Raw genomic sequence first — 17,790 nt, 5'->3', positions numbered from 1 at the left:
GCTTTTAAGCAGGGGCTGGATGGCCATCTGTCGGGGGTGCTTTGAATGCGATTTCCTGCTTCTTGGCAGGGGGTTGGACTGGATGGCCCATGAGGTCTCTTCCAACTCTACTATTCTATGATTCTATGATTCTATGATTAAAGTTTGGCAGCAGGATAGCTTTTATAACCAAAAGGGGAGAAAAAACCTCATCCAGCTCAGACGAATGTTATCCTTGACTGCTCTATATTATCAACATGACCTAGGACGATAAAAGCTTTTACAGTGTGAGAGAGAGGTATACAAAACTGTGCACTGAATCCAGAATATACACAATTTAGTGTAGGTAATACACATAGCAAAATAGATACCCTAACTTGCAAGTCTTAAATCTGTTCTATTTATGTCCCTTTTTTCATATCTATATATGAAAAACACACTCTCACACACACAGTTACTAAACGTATTGTTTATACATTTAAATGTTGTGATTGAATTACATCCCTAATGCACAATGTTTGCATTGTGATACATTACTGATAATGATCCTAGTGTCATGTAAAGTCCATTCCAGACTTCCCTGGGATGGTTCATTGCTCTATTCACACCCAATTTTCATCCCTCTCCAACAATTACCATTTTAACCGTCCTCTGTATGGATACCGCCCGGCAGTCATACTTGACAGCGCATAAATCTAATTCCCTGTGCATTCAATTTTCCCCTGGCAGTGAAATCAATTTGAATCTGCCTGGATTTTATTCTAAAGTCTATTAATGTTTCCTACACCTTTCTCTGTCTCTCAACCATTTGACTTTTTCATGAATTTAATTCGGCATAGGGAGAGGAAAAAAGACAACCGATACAGTCCCCCCTTTTATCTTGTTACAACAAAAATCTAATTAGGCAGGAAGGGGACATAGAGAGGAGTTTATAATTAGCCCTTTGGCAATCAAGTGTGGTGAAATCCCACCGTAATGGTGTGAAATTTTATGAGGGTTGAATGAAAAGTAATGCCTCCACCTTCGTAACTCCTCAACTGATGGCAGTCCTGGTCTGCGGCAGGTCCTGGCTTGTTCAGTAGACTCTCCTCTACAGTTCCATTTGGTGGGAAGCCTTAGCATTGGAGGAGGGCTTATATTCGAGTTGGCTTATACTCGAGTATATACGGTAATGTAATTTTATTGGTATCTATTTTTATTTCTGAAATTTACCACCCTCGGCTTATACTGGAGTCAATGTTTTCCCAGTTTTTTGTGGTAAAATTAGGTGCCTCGGCTTATATTCGGGTCAGCTTATACTCGAGTATATACGGTAATGTAATTTTATTGGTATCTATTTTTATTTCTGAAATTTGCCACCCTCGGCTTATACTGGAGTCAATGTTTTCCCAGTTTTTTGTGGTAAAATTACGTGCCTCGGCTTATATTCGGGTCGGCTTATACTCGAGTATATACGGTAATGTCATTTTATTGGTATCTATTTTTATTTCTGAAATTTACCACCCTCGGCTTATACTGGAGTCAATGTTTTCCCAGTTTTTTTGTGGTAAAATTAGGTGCCTCAGCTTATATTCAGGTCAGCTTATACTCGAGTATATACGGTAATGTAATTTTATTGGTATCTATTTTTATTTCTGAAATTTACCACCCTCGGCTTATACTGGAGTCAATGTTTTCCCAGTTTTTTGTGGTAAAATTAGGTGCCTCGGCTTATATTCGGGTTGGCTTATACTCGAGTATATACGGTAATGTAATTTTATTGGTATCTATTTTTATTTCTGAAATTTCCCACCCTCGGCTTATACGGGAGTCAATGTTTTCCCAGTTTTTTTTGTGGTAAAATTAGGTGCCTCGGCTTATATTTGGGTCGGCTTATACTTGAGTATATACGGTAATGTCATTTTATTGGTATCTATTTTTATTTCTGAAATTTACCACCCTCGGCTTATACTGGAGTCAATGTTTTCCCAGTTTTTTGTGGTAAAATTAGGTGCCTCGGCTTATATTCGGGTTGGCTTATACTCAAGTATATACGGTAATGTAATTTTATTGGTATCTATTTTTATTTCTGAAATTTACCACCCTCGGTCCTAATTAGAGGGGAGAGGAATAATCGTTTTTATCCAATTGCTGCCAGTTAGAATGCTAAGTTCCGCTCACTTGGTCTCCTAGCAACCCACTCAGCCCAGGGGACCCTTAACCTTAACTACCACCAATTCCTCAATACTTTATTTCCCATACCACCATACTTCGCCACAGCAGCACGTGGCCGGGCATAGCTAGTATACTCTAATATCCTTTTAGATGCTTTATAAAATAAAACACAACTTTTGTTGTTAAGACGGGGTTAGAACCAGCTAGTAAATAATAAAAGATTGACCCTTTTATTTTCCAAATTTTCCATTTTTGTTATAAGACATCTGACATTTCTTGTCGTTCTTTGATTTTGCGATTTGGATCTAAGCTGAGATCTAATGCTTCCAAAGCTGGCTTTACCATCCCTGTTAGTTTTCCCATAGGCTTTGATACCTGTGGTTTTAATGGATCAAATGACTCGGTTATATCTTCTTCTCATTCTGCCTTCAGCTCATTCTTTCATCCCACTTTGTTTTGTTTTTTGTACGAATCACCTGCCATGTTTGACAGCTCTGCCTCTCTTCCTTCGGGCTGGATTTGTTGTCATAAATCCAGCAATTCGGATCCAGATGTCTCTGGTTGTGGGTTATGCTCGGCAGATCTTTTCATTCCTAGTCCTGCCACGTTAGGGAGGATTATTGTTGCACTAAAATATGATTGAAACATTTAAAAATGTGATTGGTAGTTACTGACAGAACGGCACTGTCCATTATCAAACATTTTCAATATTTAAAATCGTAAGCACCCTTTCTACAATCTCATCCTGGTTGGCTTTGCGACCAAGATGTCAAGAATGGAGGCTCATGCCCTTTCTCAGTAAATCCTGAAATGTATCGTCACATCCTAAGCCTGTTAGCTGAAAACCAGCTGCTTTCTCCATCCCTTTCCTGCTTGATGAGGTTAATAATAACTTTGAATGTGTATGTACAGCATTTGCTTTCAGGGTAACATGCATAATTCAGAATCCCCCAAAGAATAGTCAAGCTTTGAGGAAGCAAACTTCCCTTAATGTACTGGGCAAGCCTCCAATTTTTACCAGCTGCTGAGGTTTGATGTACAATTTTTGGTTAAGTGAATAATTTATCACAGATATTATCTGTAGTGTATCACATCCTGACAGTCTATAGGCCGGTACATATGGCTCTCGAGATGGCAGAACATTGCCATATGCTTCATGGCCCATTACCACTTCAGACTCCCTTAAGATGTTTCCCCCCTCCCCTATGTTAAGCATGATCGAAGTGCTGGGCTTTGGAGGGGGAAAGGCCAGCTCAAGTAGGAGCTGGACAGTGTTGCTCTCACAACACTGTCCAGTGGAAGCTGCCCAGCATTGAGTCTAGTGTTCCCTCACTTATCTCGGGGATTACATTCCAGGACCACCTGCGAAAAGTGAAAATCCACAAAGTAGAGGCACTATACTTTAATATTTATACATTATTTTAGTACAGTGATTCCCAAAGTGGGCACCACCGCCCCCTGGTGGGCGCTGCAACAATTCAGGGGGGCGGTGATTACCACAGGTGCATTTGGGGGCGGGGCCTGGGGAGGGGCGGAGCCTCTTCCCAAGTGCCAGAGACAGGGCTGAGCCCAAGGCGCCTGTTACAACACAGGAGGTGGAGCTAGAGGAGTGGGCGGGGCCTCTTCCCAAGAGCCCAAGACAGGGCTGAGCCTCTATACCTCTCCTGAGACGCCTTTTAGGACTAAAGGGCGGGGTTAGGGATGGGGGCGGGGCCTCTTCCCAAGAGCATGAGACAGGGCTGAGCCTCTATACCTCTCCTGAGAGGCCTTTTAGGTCTAAAGGGCAGGGCTAGGGGTGGGGGCGGGGCCTACTTCCAAGAGCATGAGACAGGGCTGAGCCTCTATACCTCTCCTGAGAGGCCTTTTAGCACTAAAGGGCGGGGCTAGGGGCGGGGTCTCTTCCCAAGAGCCTCTGTATACCTTTCATGGCACTTGTTAGAACACCGGTATAGAGGTTCAGCCCTGTCAGGCACTTGGGAAGAGGCCCCGCCCCTCCTCTAGCCCCTCCCCCTGTGTCCTGGCAGGCGCCGCAGACAGGGTTAGAAGCTCAGCCCTGCCTCAGAGCTCGTAACTCCGCCCATCCCAGTCCTGGCCGGCCATTTGTGGCCCCGCCCACCTCCCCCTCGCAGCCCTGCATCTTGGACTAGGGGAGAGGCTCAGCCCCGCCCTCCTGAGCAGGAGCCACGCCCACCCCTCTAAGCCACACCCCCTTTCCAGGTGGCGCTGAGTCATATTTTTTCTGGAAAGGGGGCGGTAGGCCAAATAAGTTTGGGAGCCACTGTTGTAGATGTTCATATACAGACGATTCCTTTGCTAATTGAAAGATAACATTCCTTCTAGGATTTGGGAAGTGAGACTCCTCAAACACCTTATCTTAGTGCAGTGGTTCTCAACCTCGGGTCCCCAGATATTTTTGGCCTACAACTCCCAGAAATCCCAGCCAGTTTACTTAATAGGCATCAGGGTTGCCTCATGTGGAGAGGAAGTGCGGAGAGCCTGTCCCAAGGAGTTACTCCATTTGGATTTATCTTGCTGTGAATGAACCAGCCCATTTCCCATAGGAAGAAATAAATGATACCAAGTGCCACTCTTTGGTTGAGTAAACTCAGTAGTATAGTCAGCAGAGGTATTGCTTAGACACCAGCACCATCTATTGGTCTTTTGATGGCAAAGCAGCTCAAATTTAATCTGTTGAGTGTTCTTGGAGTTTCAACAAAAAAGCAGAAGTTTTATATCCCTAAAAAGTGAAGGTGGTTCTACACTGAATAAATGCTGTTCTTGTTGAGCACCAAACCCTCAGTATATCCATTACTTTACATCATGTTATAAGCTAGCAAGACACATTATTATTATTATTATTATTATTATTATTATTATTATTATTATTGACACAATGACATAGTATGACACAGCGAACAAGATAGATATGCTGGATTTCGTATCACAAAATCACAAGTCGAACACTTCCCAAGTGTCTAGGACTGTGTGATGTATTTTCGGATGATGCGCGCAGATCCCAGCAGGGTGGCCTTTTGCAGTTGGTAGATCGTAATTTTGTCAATGTCTATTGTTTCCAAATGCGGTCTGAGATCTTTTGGCACGGCACCCAACGTGGACCACCTGCACTGGTTTCTGCCAGAGTCTTTGCAGTTCAATCGGCTGAGTTTTTCCTGTTGTTTTTTGTCAATGCGACTGTCACCTGGGATGGCGACATCAATGATCCAAACCTTTTTCTTTTCCACAACTGTGATGTCTGGTGTGTTGTGTTCCAGAATTTTGTCAGTCTGCATTCAGAAGTCCCACAGTATCTTTGCGTGCTCATTTTCCAATACTTTTGCAGGTTTGTGATCCCACCAGTTCTTTGCTGCTGGGAGGTGGTACTTGAGGCATAAGTTCCAATGAATCCTTTGGGCCACATAGTTGTGCCTCTGTTTGTAGTCTGTCTGTGTAATTTTCTTACAGCAGCTGAGGATAGGATCAATGGTTTTGTCGGTTTCCTTGCACAGTCTGCATTTTGGGTCATCAGCTGATTTTTGGATCTTGGCCTGAATTGCCTTTGTCCTGATGTCTTGCTCCTGGGCTGCAAGGATCAGGCCTTCTGTCTCCTTCTTCAGGGTCCCATTCGTGAGCCAGAGCCAGGTCTTCTCCTTATCAGCTTTTCCTCCCATTTTCTCAAGGAACTTTCCATGCAATGTTTTGTTGTGCCAGCTCTAGTTTGTAGTGCGGTTTTCTTGTACTGATTTTTTGTCTGCTGTGTTTTGAGGAGTTTCAAAAATCGGATTATTATTATTAATAATAATATTCCACCCTTCTCACCCTGAAGGGGACTCAGGGCAGATCACAGTGTACATATACATGGCAAACATGCCATTAGACATACGACACACACAGACAGAGACACAGAGGTTATTTAACATTTCCCAGCTTTTCTGACTTCATGAAGTAGTCATGCTCGATTTCGGCCACAGAAGGAGCTGCTGCTTCATCATCCACTGTGACACCGAGTCCTTGATGGAGTACTTCCTCATTCTTCCGCATGCTGCAGGACATTTTTATGATGACGTAAATTAGTTAAATTAGCCTCCCCGCATAAGCGGTCCCTAAATTTCCTACTTGACAGATGCGACTGTCTTTTGGGTTGCTTAGGTAAACAACAAGCTGGGGCTATTTAATGGTCGGCTACTTAATCCGACACGGGCTTCAAACTCACGACCTCTTGGTCAGTAGTGATTTATTGCAGCTGGCTATTAACCAGCTGCGCCACAGCCCGCCCCCCACACTTCAGGTCTTCACACTTCACCACCTATTATTGATTTTATTTTTTGTATATACTCGAGTATAAGCCTAGTTTTTCAGCCCTTTTTTAGTACTGAAAAAAAATCTCGGCTTATACTCGGGTGAGGATCCTGGTTGGCTTATATTCAGGTTGGCTTATACTTAAGTATTTATTTATTATTTTTCTCTATTATTTTTGGTATTGTTACATTTATTATTTTACTATATTAATTATTATTATTACATTTATTTCACTCTATTATTATTACTGCTATTTTTACATTTATTTTACTCTATTTTTATTATTATTAATACATTTATTATTTTACTGCATTTATTATTATTATTATTATTATTATTATTACATTTATTAGTTCACTCTATGATTATTAAAAGGATACATAAGCACCTTTACATTGAAGAAGATGAAAATAATGATTTAATCAGAGTTGAACAGTCATATCTTAAATTACAGTTTGATGTAAAGATTCAAAAACATTTAAACTACCGATGCCTCAATTAATGTAATTTTATTGGCATCTCGGCTTATACTAGAGTCAGTGTTTTCCCAATTTTTTTCTGGGCTAAAAGGGGAGGAATACTTTCCTAAACAGTTACATTGGAACCCCTTTGCCGTCTCGCAAATGCATAAGATCAGCATTTGATGCAGACAATGCCTCCGTTCATTTCTTTACATTTCCAGGTCATTACCGGAGTCAAGAGCAGTTTATAATGCTTTCTGAGTCGAGAGCACTCGACTGAAGGAGCTCAGAGGAGCATATTCTTTGCTTAGCTACGTGCTGCGGGTTAGATTCCTGTCATTTCCAGTGGTCCTCCCATCCCTCTTCCTGAAATAATACTTTGATCTCCGCTGGTATTAAACAAAAAAGACCAAAGATGAAAGGCATCTCAAGTTTAAGTACATAGAAAGCTTCTCTTTTTCTCTGCGATACATTTAGCTATGTGTCATATCCAATTTTCCAGCCGTGATGCCCATGACTACCTTGGCATTCTTTCTACCCACCGCCCCCCGCCCTCCCAGTGGCTTTCTCTGCTCTCTTTTAAATAAATATAAGACAGTGACGAGCTGTCTAACAGCAAACTCAGGTGTTCAGTACTGATATAAATGCATTCAACATAAATCTATTTAGGGTCAATCTACACAGGCATAAAAACCTAGGCTCATTCTAAATTAAACTCCCATCGTGTTGTCGAAGGCTTTCATGGCCAGGATCACAGGGTTGTTGTATGTCTTTCGGGCTGTGTGGCCATGTTCCAGGAGTATTCTCTCCTGACGTTTCGCCCACATCTATGGCAGGCATCCTCAGAGGTTGTGAGGCATGGATAAACTAGGCAAGGAAGGTAAAAATATGTACCAAACTTTTTAAACAGGAGGCCGGTTCACAATCCTTCGGACCGTTGGAGGGTCAGACTATAGTTGGCCACCGAGCAATAATAATGAATAATAATAACAACAACAACAAAAATAATAATAAAGAGGGTTGGAAGAGACGCTTTGGGCCATTGAGTCCAATCCCCTTCTGCCTTTGTGCGCCAAAAGCACAAGCAAAGCACCCCTGACAGATGGCCACCCAGCCTCAATGTTAATAATACAGTAGAGTCTCATTTATCCAACACTCGCCTATCCAACGTTCTGGATTATCCAACGCATTTTTGTAGTTAATGTTTTTAATATATCATGATATTTCGGTGCTAAATTCGTAAATACAGTAATTACTACATAGAATTACTGTGTATTGAACTACTTTTTCTGTAAAATTTGTTGTATAACATGATGTTTTGGTGCTTCATTTGTAAAATTATAACCTAATTTGATGTTTAATAGGCTTTTCCTTAATCTCTCCTTATTATCCAACATATTCACTTATCCAACGTTCTGCCAGCTTGTTTATGTTGGATAAGCAAGACTACTGTAATAATAATAATAATAATAATAATAATAATAATAATAATAATAATAAATAGGATTGATAGAGACCCCTTGGGCCATTGAGTCCAATCCCCTTCTGCCCTTGTACACCGAAAGCACAAGCAAAGCATCCCTGACAGATGGCCACCCAGCCTCAATGTTAATAATAATAATAATAATAATAATAATAATAATAATAATAATAAAAAAGAGGGTTGGAAGAGACCCCTTGGGCCATTTAGTCCAATCCCCTTCTGCCCTTGTGCACCGAAAGCACAAGCAAAGCACCCCCTGACAGATGGCCACCCAGCCTCAATGATGATGATAATAATAATAATAATAATAATAATAATAATAATAATAATGGTTGTAAGAGAAGAAGAGACCCCTTGGGTCATTTAGGCCAACCCCCTTCTGCTCTTGTGCCGTGGGGGCCGGATAAATAGCTTCGATGGGCCGCATCTGGCCCCCGGGCCTTAGTTTGGGGACCCCTGCCCTAGACAGTAACTAAAATTCACCATAGATGAGCATGATAGTAAAGATACAGGTTTTCCCTTGACTTTAAGTCTAACCATATCCAACTCTGGAGGTTGGTGCTCATCTCCATTTCTAATCCGAAGAGCCGGCGTTGTCCATAGACACCTCCAAGGTCATGTGGCCATTGGCATGACTGCATGGAGCGCCGTTACCTTCCCACAGAAGCGATGCCTAGTGATCTACTCGCATTGGCATGTTTTTGAACTGCTAGGTTGGCAGAAGCTGGGGCTAACAGCAGGAGCTCACCCCGGTCCCCAGATTTGAACCACCAACTTTTCGGTCACCAAGTTCAGCAGCTCAGCAGTTTAACCCGCTGCGCCACCGGGGGCTCCCGATCAGCATGGTACAAAACAGTAAAGGGGAAGGGGAGGATCAGCCAACGATATAATCATATGCAAATAGTTCAATCCCTGGGAAATAAATCTGTCAGTTAAAAAAGCAAAGCAAATGAACCAGGTGATGGAACACGTTAAGAACAGCAGCAACAACCAATTAATCTTAACATACAAGACAGGCAACTTCCCTAAGTTTGACAGAACATGACGTTCTTCTCAATCACTGAAAAATAAAAGCATTGTTTGATAATGTTTGATAATAAGGATTAAGGAAAAGCCTATTAAACATCAAATTACATTACGATTTTACAAATTAAGCACTAAAACATCATGTTTTACAACAAATCAACAGAAAAAGCAGTTCAATACCTTGCGGAGGCAGGCCGCAGGAGACCGGAGTTGCCTAGTTGGCCTGGTGGTTGAACCGCCTCTGCCTTCAAGTCATTTCAGACTTAGGGCAACCTTAAGTTGGAAGTTTAGGGCAGGGTCCGGGTAAATGATCTTGGAGGGCCACATAATGTGATTTCCTATTATTTAGGGAGAGCAAACGTATTCTTTATCAACAACACGTATTCTTTATTCTTTCCGCTCATTCAGGATAGCCACCAGGGGAATTTCGAATGGGAAAAAGCCATACAGCAACAGCTGAAGCCATTCCTCTTGCTACCATTCTCCCACATCCCGTTTGAACCGTTTTTAAAAAAACATCCAGGATCACAGAACAAGCCGACACATATAATTTGCCACTGACAAACCTTTCAATTCTCCTCCCTGCCATGGTTCTATAGTAAGTCAGCACAGAGGTACTTACGTGTAATTGCCTTTGATAGTGTAAAAGCCTGATGATAAAATTATGCCCTCCCGGGGCCATTGGCTTTTGAAGACCTGCTGCTTTGCTCGATCACTAAGGAGACTTGGGGAAGCTGGGACCAATCTCTGTCGCCTTTGCAAACAAGGCCTATATTGGAAAAGAGCTGCAGCTCAGCAGAGAGTTGTGTGGGCATTAAATAACCTTGGATCCCCTTTTTCACAGTAATTCTCAAACTAAATGCTGGGACACACAAAGGCACTGCGAGGGTTGAAGTGTGTTTTCAGTGCTTGCAGATGCATGACACTAGGCATCTTGCAGATTGAATGTTCAGGGGTAAAATCCACTCCGCATAGGGACCCAAAGATCAGGCAGAAAATATAAATTATTTCATTACAACTGCAGACAAGGTTGGCACACACATTGGTGTGGATCTGGGCAGCAACCAACCTGCCTGGTGATAAACTTGGAGATCTGGTCTGCTACTACATCTAGGAATGGTATGAAAGGGCATGAAGTTGTTGGAGACTAGCTTGGAGGGGAAATAAAGGAGAGAATTCCAGGAGAGCATTAAAACAAGTCTTTTATTGTTATCACAGCTGATGATAAGGCAAACAACCGTAGGCACTCACTCTAGTGGGTCCGTACTTTGCAAATGGCCGTCGCAACATGTGCGTAGCAAACAAAGATTATATACCTTTGGCTTATCTAAAATTGACCAATGGCTGAAGGTCTTCCTCACCTTCCACACCTACTTGGCAAAAATGATACCTGTGACCTCACTTGTTTACTCTGTTATTAATATTAATATTATTATTAAGACCCATTGGTACACATCAGATGTCATGGGGAACGAGCCCTCTCTCAGACTCAGCCTAGGGTCCCAGAGTAGCAATCGTTATTAATATTAATATTATTATTAAGACCCATTGGTACACATCAGATGTAATGGGCACTCCTCTCTCAGACTCAGCTTAGGGTCCCAGAGTAACTATTGTTATTAATATGAATATTATTATTAACACCCATTAAGACACATCAGATGTCGTGGGGAAGCAAACCTCTCTCAGACTCAGCCTAGGGTCCCAGAGTAGCAATCGTTATTAATATTAATATTATTATTAAGACCCATTGGTACACATCAGATGTCATGGGGAACGAGCCCTCTCTCAGACTCAGCCTAGGGTCCCAGAGTAGCAATCGTTATTAATATTAATATTATTATTAAAACCCATTGGTACACATCAGATGTAATGGGGAGGCACTCCTCTCCCAGACTCAGCTTATGGTCCCAGAGTAACTATTATTATTAATATTAATATTATTATTAACACCCATTGGCACACATCAGCTGTCACGGGAAAGAAGCTCTCTGTCAGTACCTGATTATTGTTATGGGGCCGAAACGAAAGCAAAACGAAAGCAAGCACGATAACTATGCGGCTTTCATTTTCGTGTCACCTCTCGTTTCCTACGAAAATGTCGTCATTCGTTTTGGGTAGACGAACGGCCGAAATGAAACGATAGCAGAAGGAAACGAAGGAAAATTTTCGCGCACATCTCTAGTAGTTACATTAAATCTGAAGTCAATTAATTAACCCAGCTTTGGAAAGCGGAAGCCCGGAAGGCAAAGACTAGTTGCCTTGCTGGGTTTCTGACCTTTCTGCTAACATATGAAGATGACACAAGAGAAAGAAAGAGCGAATGATAACGTTCTATTAAAATACAGCAGTGTGATATGATACAACACATTGAGCATTCCCTTCAAAAGCTGTTGAAGAAGCAATCCTCTGAAAAATTGCTCTCACCATTTGTTTTCAGCATGAAACAATTGGATTCACCCAAAGTCAGGTATGTTAAATCAGAACTGCCAGAAATCAAAGAAAAGGGGAATTAAGTTTCAATTGACTTTCCCGACCCCGAACTTCAAAGAGGAACTTTCAAAACAGGCCCTTGGCAATCTACAATTCAGATGTGCCGCAATCAATAGGTTCTTCCAGGCAAAAAGGACGCCTGGAGTTGCCGGGTTCACAGCGTGGGAGTTCGACCAGCTGCTTGGCAGCCTCTCTCTTCGCTGCGAGAAGCAATATTTACTCAGGAAACAACAAAACACACATCCATGTACACATCCAAGTTTAGTAAAGCAAAATGATTGTTCACTACTTCCCGCAATTTCAGATAAAACCACAATTTGAACGTACGAGAGAGAAAAGAGAAAGAAAAATGGTTTCGGAGTCGATAAGGGAGAGGCACGTTTCGGAGTCTTTGAACTGGAAAACATGAGTCTACACCAGTGATTCCCAAAGTGGGTGCTACCACCCCCTGGTGGATGCTGCAGCGATCCAGGGGGGTGGTGATGGCCACAGGTGCATTTGGGGGCGGGGCCAGGGGAGGGGCGGAGCCTCTTTCCAAGTGCCGGAGACAGGGCTGAGCACCTGAGGTGCCTGTTAGGACACACAGGGGGCGGAGCTAGAGGAGTGGGCGTGGCTTCTTCCCAAGAGCCTGAGATAGGGCTGAGGATCTATATCTCTCCTGAGGCGCTTGTTGGGACACAGAGAGCGGAGCTACGGAAGGGGGCGGGGCCTCCTTCCAAGAGCCTGAGACAGGGCTGAGCCTCTATACCTCTCCTGAGAAGACTTTTAGGAATAAAGGGTGGAGCTAAGGAAGGGGGCGGGGCCTCCTTCCAAGAGCCTGAGACAGGGCTGAGCCTCTATATCTCTCATGAGAGGCCTTTTAGGACTAAAGGGCGAGGCTAGTGGTGGGGGCGGGGCCTCTTCCAAAGAGCCTCTGTATACCTCCCCTGAGGCGCTTGTTAGAACACGGGGGCAGGGTATAGAGGCCCCGCCCCCTCTTCTAGCCACGCCTCCTGTGTCCTGGAAGGTGCCACAGGACAGGGATAGAAGCTCAGCCCTGCCTCAGAGCTCGTAACTCTGCCCATCCCATTCCTGACCACCCATTTGTGGCCCAGGTTGGGGATAAGCACCTGCTGTTAGCCCCAGCTCACGTGCCCATCTAGCAGGATCGAAAGCAAAAATGCGAGGAGATAAAATAGGTACCGCTTTTAAGCGGGGAGGTTATAAACGCTCCTTTAAGGAATCTGGAAACTCAATGGAAGGCATGGAAGCTCGATGGAGCCCCTACCACCCTCGTGGTGGCCAAAGTCGAGCACAACATCCAAAGATGCCGGAAACAGGGTGGAAAAAAACTGCCATTACCTCTTCTGTGTTGTCTATCCTTGTTAAATTGTGTTAAATTGCCGTACATGTGTCCTGTAAAAGCCGCACTGAGTCCCCTTTGGGGTGAGAAGGTCGGGGTATAATGCAAATTAATTACTAAATAAATCTGGACCCCAATATGGGGCTCCATTGGCTGAGCGTTCAATAACAACTATGCATTACTAAGGCTGCCAGTGGTCGATTTGCACTGAGTACGGGATTGGGGAACACTGTAAACAAGCTCTTAGCGCAGCATTGAAAAATTCCCCTCACCTTTTGCGAGTCCATTAGGAGGCCATAATAATAATTATGGCAATTTGAGTTGTTTGTATGAGGAAAGGAGGAGATTGTCGGGACCTTTTCAAGCAGGGAGAGCGATTATAAAAAGAAGCGATGACAACACCCAGGCAGCTCCTGCTTTAAATGTCATTTTGCTCTTGCTGTTTGTAGCAATGAGCGAGATGAGGAGGAGGACAACCAATCGCTCCACTTTCTCCAGTACGTTTGAAACTCTCCTGTACTTCTCCAACCATGAATTTTTCATTTCGCCCTTGACTCTCTTCCTCTAGAATCTAGATAGTAAAATGGCAAGGCTCCCACGGTAATCAGTCTTATACAGTCAGTTCTTCAAACACAGATCCCAAAGGAAATTGCTTTTCTTACTATAAGCCAGTTTCCCTTGGGATCCATGATTGAAGGTCTGCCTCGCAGAAGCTCCAGTGCTTTGGAAATGGTAAACAGATGAGACGCTGAGCTACAAAAGAGCCAACACCTTCGGATTGTCTGTTTCAACAGGCAGCAATTCTCCCCTGGTCTGAGATCAAGGACTAAACCTGGTCTGGACAAAACATGTGCTCCATCACTATTCTATTTACTTTTCCTATCCTGAGTTTGGCCTTTGTTTTGTTCATTTCTGCCTCATTGAGAGCCACTGGAGTGCCTCTGGTGTCGCTGTGAGAAGGTCCTCCATTGTGTATGTGGCAGGGCTCAGGCTGCATTGTAGTCAGTGGTCTGTGGTTTGCTCTTCTCTGTCAGAGTAATTCGCAGCGTAGCAGCAGTTGTATGTTGTCAATGGAGCGCAGAAATGAAGAGACGTCAGAAACGATGTTAAAAATATATACAAAGCTTTACTTTACAAGACAAACTGACTTGCAGACGAATACAGGCTTGGCTTTCACTCTAGGCAGACACAAAACTCAGAACAGAGCAAGATCTCAACTATCAGTAATGTACAAACACACTTGAGTCTGGATACTCCCAAGGTTCCAGCCACACATCAAGGTCAACACAGCTTCTCAGTCATTAACCCTTTACAGACTATAGCATACTCTGGATGATGCAACCTGTATGCAATACATGCCAGACACAAATTTCATTTAAACACCAATACACAAATCCCATATTAACATTCTCCACACTCACATGTCGTGGGCTCCACTTTGTAGACACTTTTCTCTTCATCTGCATCTCGTAATGCCGGAGTGTGTTCAGCGCCTTCCAGGTCTGTGTGCCCAGGAGGGAGTTTCCCATCTGCTACCAGCCACTAGTTGAGGTTCCGGGTTTTAGCCTGCCACTTTTGGACTCTTGCTTGCTGAGTTGTTCCTGTGAGTATCTCTGTCGATCTTAGGAAGCTATTTCTTGATTTAAACAAGTGGTTCCCAAACTTATTTGGCCTACCGCCCCCTTTCCTTTTGTGATTTTCGTATCACAAAATCACAAGTCAAACACTTCCCAAGTGTCTAGAACTGTGTGATGTTTATTATTATTATTATTATTATTATTATTATTTTATTTTATGACACAGCAAACAAGATAGATATGCTGGATTTCATATCACAAAATCACAAGTCGAACACGTCCCAAGTGTTTAGGACTGTGTGATGTATTTTGGGATGATGCGCGCAGATCCCAGTAGGGTGGCCCACTTTCCAATTATTATTATTATTATTATTATTATTATTATTATTATTATTATTTTATTATGACACAGTAAACAAGATAGATATGCTGGATCACATGTCGGACACTTCCCAAGTATTATTACTATTATTATTATTATTATTATTATTATTATTATTATTATTATTAGAAACACAACAAGATGAGTCCACAGCAGACACTCTGCTGGCTGTTGTACTGGATCACATGCCGGACACTTCCCAAGTGTCTAGGGCTGTGTGATGTATTGGTGAATAATGAGTGCAGATCCCATAATAATAATAATAATAATAATAATAATAATAATAATAATAATTATTATTATTATTATTATTATTATTATTATTATTATTATTTGAAACACAACAAGATGAGTCCACAGCAGACACTCTACTGGAAATAATAGTAATAATAGTAATAATAATAATAATAATAATAATAATAATAATTTTATTCTTATACCCCGCCCCATCTTCCCAAAGGGACTCGAGGTGGCTTAGGTAAAGGTCAAAGTTTCCTCTGACGTTAAGTCCAGTTGTGACCGACTCTAGGGGTTGGTGCTCATCTCCATTTCTAAGCCAAAGAGCCAGCGTTGTCCGTAGACACCTCCAAGGTCATGTGGCCATTGGCATGACTGCATGGAGCGCTGTTACCTTCCCGCCGGAGCAGTACCTATTGATCTACTCACGTTGAAATGTTTTCAAACTGCTAGGTTGGCAGGAGCTGGGGCTAACAGCGGGCGCTCATTCTACTCCTGGGATTTGAACCTGGGACCTTTCGGTCTGCAAGTTCAGCAGCTCAGCGCTTTAACCACCAGGGGTGGCTTACATAATAATAATACAGTAGAGTCTCACTTATCCAAGCCTCTGGATAATCCAAGCCATTTTTGTCATCAATGTTTTCAATATATCGTGATATTTTGATGCTAAATTCGTAAATACAGTAATTACAACATAGCATTACTGTATATTGAACCATTTTTTCTGTCAAATTTGTTGTCTAACATGATGTTTTGGTGCTTAATTTGTAAAACCATAACCTAATTTGATGTTTAATAGGCTTTTCCTTAATCCCTCCTTATTATCCAAGATATTCGCTTATCCAAGCTTCTGCCGGCCCGTTTAGCTTGGATAAGTGAGACTCTACTGTATAATAATAATAATAAGTATATAATTATTATACTTATTATTATACTTATAATAATTATAAGTATAATAATAATTATTATTATTTTGTGATAATGTGAGGGTGATGATGCCCACAGTGCTGTGGGTTGAGAGTCTCTCTAGGGAGCCTGGGGTTAAGGCAGAACTGGGATGTTTGGGGGGGTGGGCAGTGAGGTGGAGGGGGGGGGGGGTTGGGAGGCCATGCAGGGCCACTGGAGGTGGGAGAGGGTCTGTCCAGACAGCTTGGAAAACATACAACAACCCTGTGATCCTGGCCATGAAAGCCTTTGACAACACATGTTAACCTGAAGGTTGGGTTGTTGACCTGAAGGTTGGTGGTTCGAATCAGGGTGAGCTCCTGCCTGTCAGCTCTAGCTTCCCATGTGGGGACATGAGAGAAGCCTCCCAGGAGAATGGTAACACATCTGGGCATCCCGTGGGCAATGTTTGAAGTGGAACAATGGCTCCAAACTACAGGAAAGGAGATTCCACCTGAACATCAGGAAGAACTTCCTCACTGTCAGAGCCGTTCAGCAGTGGAACTCTCTGCTCTGGAGTGTGGTGGAGGCTTTTAAGCAGAGGCTGGATGGCCATCTGTCGGGGGTGCTTTGAATGAGATTTCCTGCTTCTTGGCAGGGGGTTGGACTGGATGGCCCATGAGGTCTCTTCCAACTCTGCTATTCTATGATTCTATGATTCTAGGGAGCTAAGGATGGAAGTTTAGTTTAGAATGAGTCTAGGTTTTCATGCCTGTGTTGATTGACCCTAAGTAGATTTATTTTTGGGTCTTTTCCAACTCTACTATTCTATGGTTCTAGGATTGTAGGAAAGAAATCGCCCAACAAAGCTGCTGAAGGCGGAGAGTAAGGGAGGGAGGGAGAGGGAGGGGGCAGGCTTGTGAGAATGGCGAGAGTCACGTGAAGAGAGAGAGAAAGGGAGAGGGAGGGAGGAGGGTGCGCGCGCAGGAGGGGCGGCAGGCAGAAGCCAGGCAGGGGCCCGCTGCCCCGCGCCTCCGTCTTGCTTCGTTCCCAGAGGCGCTGGCCTGCTTTCCCCGCTCTCCCCCGATGGTAAGGCGGCAGCGAAGGTGACCCGCGTCTTCCAGAGGAGGCGGAGGCGGAGAGCGTGGTGCTGAAGGGACAGCTCCCTGGCGCCGAAGGGAGAGAGAGGCAGCAGCGCCGTGGTGCTGAAGGGACAGCTCTCTGCACGGGCTGGGCGCTGGCCCTCTCTCTCTCTCTCTCTCTCTCTCTCTCTCTCCTCCCACCCCGGCCAGCCAGCATGCCTTGACCCCCCACCCTGCTGCTCCCATGGCGCTGGCCCGCAAGATCAAAACTTTGTTGACGCTCAACATCCTGGTCTTCGTGGGCATCATCCTCTTCTCGGTCTACTGCCGCCTCCAGGAGCACTCCCATGAGCTGGTCCAGATTGTCCGGAGCCCGGCCCGCCCACCCGCCCG

At 43.6% G+C, this 17,790-nt stretch overlaps 1 long non-coding RNA gene across 1 annotated transcript in view; it reads left to right on the top strand.

Annotated features, from left to right (window-relative positions):
• Positions 1-17,790, top strand: part of LOC134294761 (uncharacterized) — a 428,900-nt gene that overhangs the window by 2,022 nt on the left and 409,088 nt on the right. The window lies entirely within an intron of this gene.

This window comes from Anolis carolinensis, unplaced genomic scaffold, assembly GCF_035594765.1.
Source record: "Anolis carolinensis isolate JA03-04 unplaced genomic scaffold, rAnoCar3.1.pri scaffold_19, whole genome shotgun sequence".
NCBI classification, from domain to species: Eukaryota; Metazoa; Chordata; class Lepidosauria; order Squamata; family Dactyloidae; genus Anolis; species Anolis carolinensis.
Note: the sequence above shows the minus strand (reverse complement) of the source record. Positions and strands in the feature narration are given on the sequence as shown.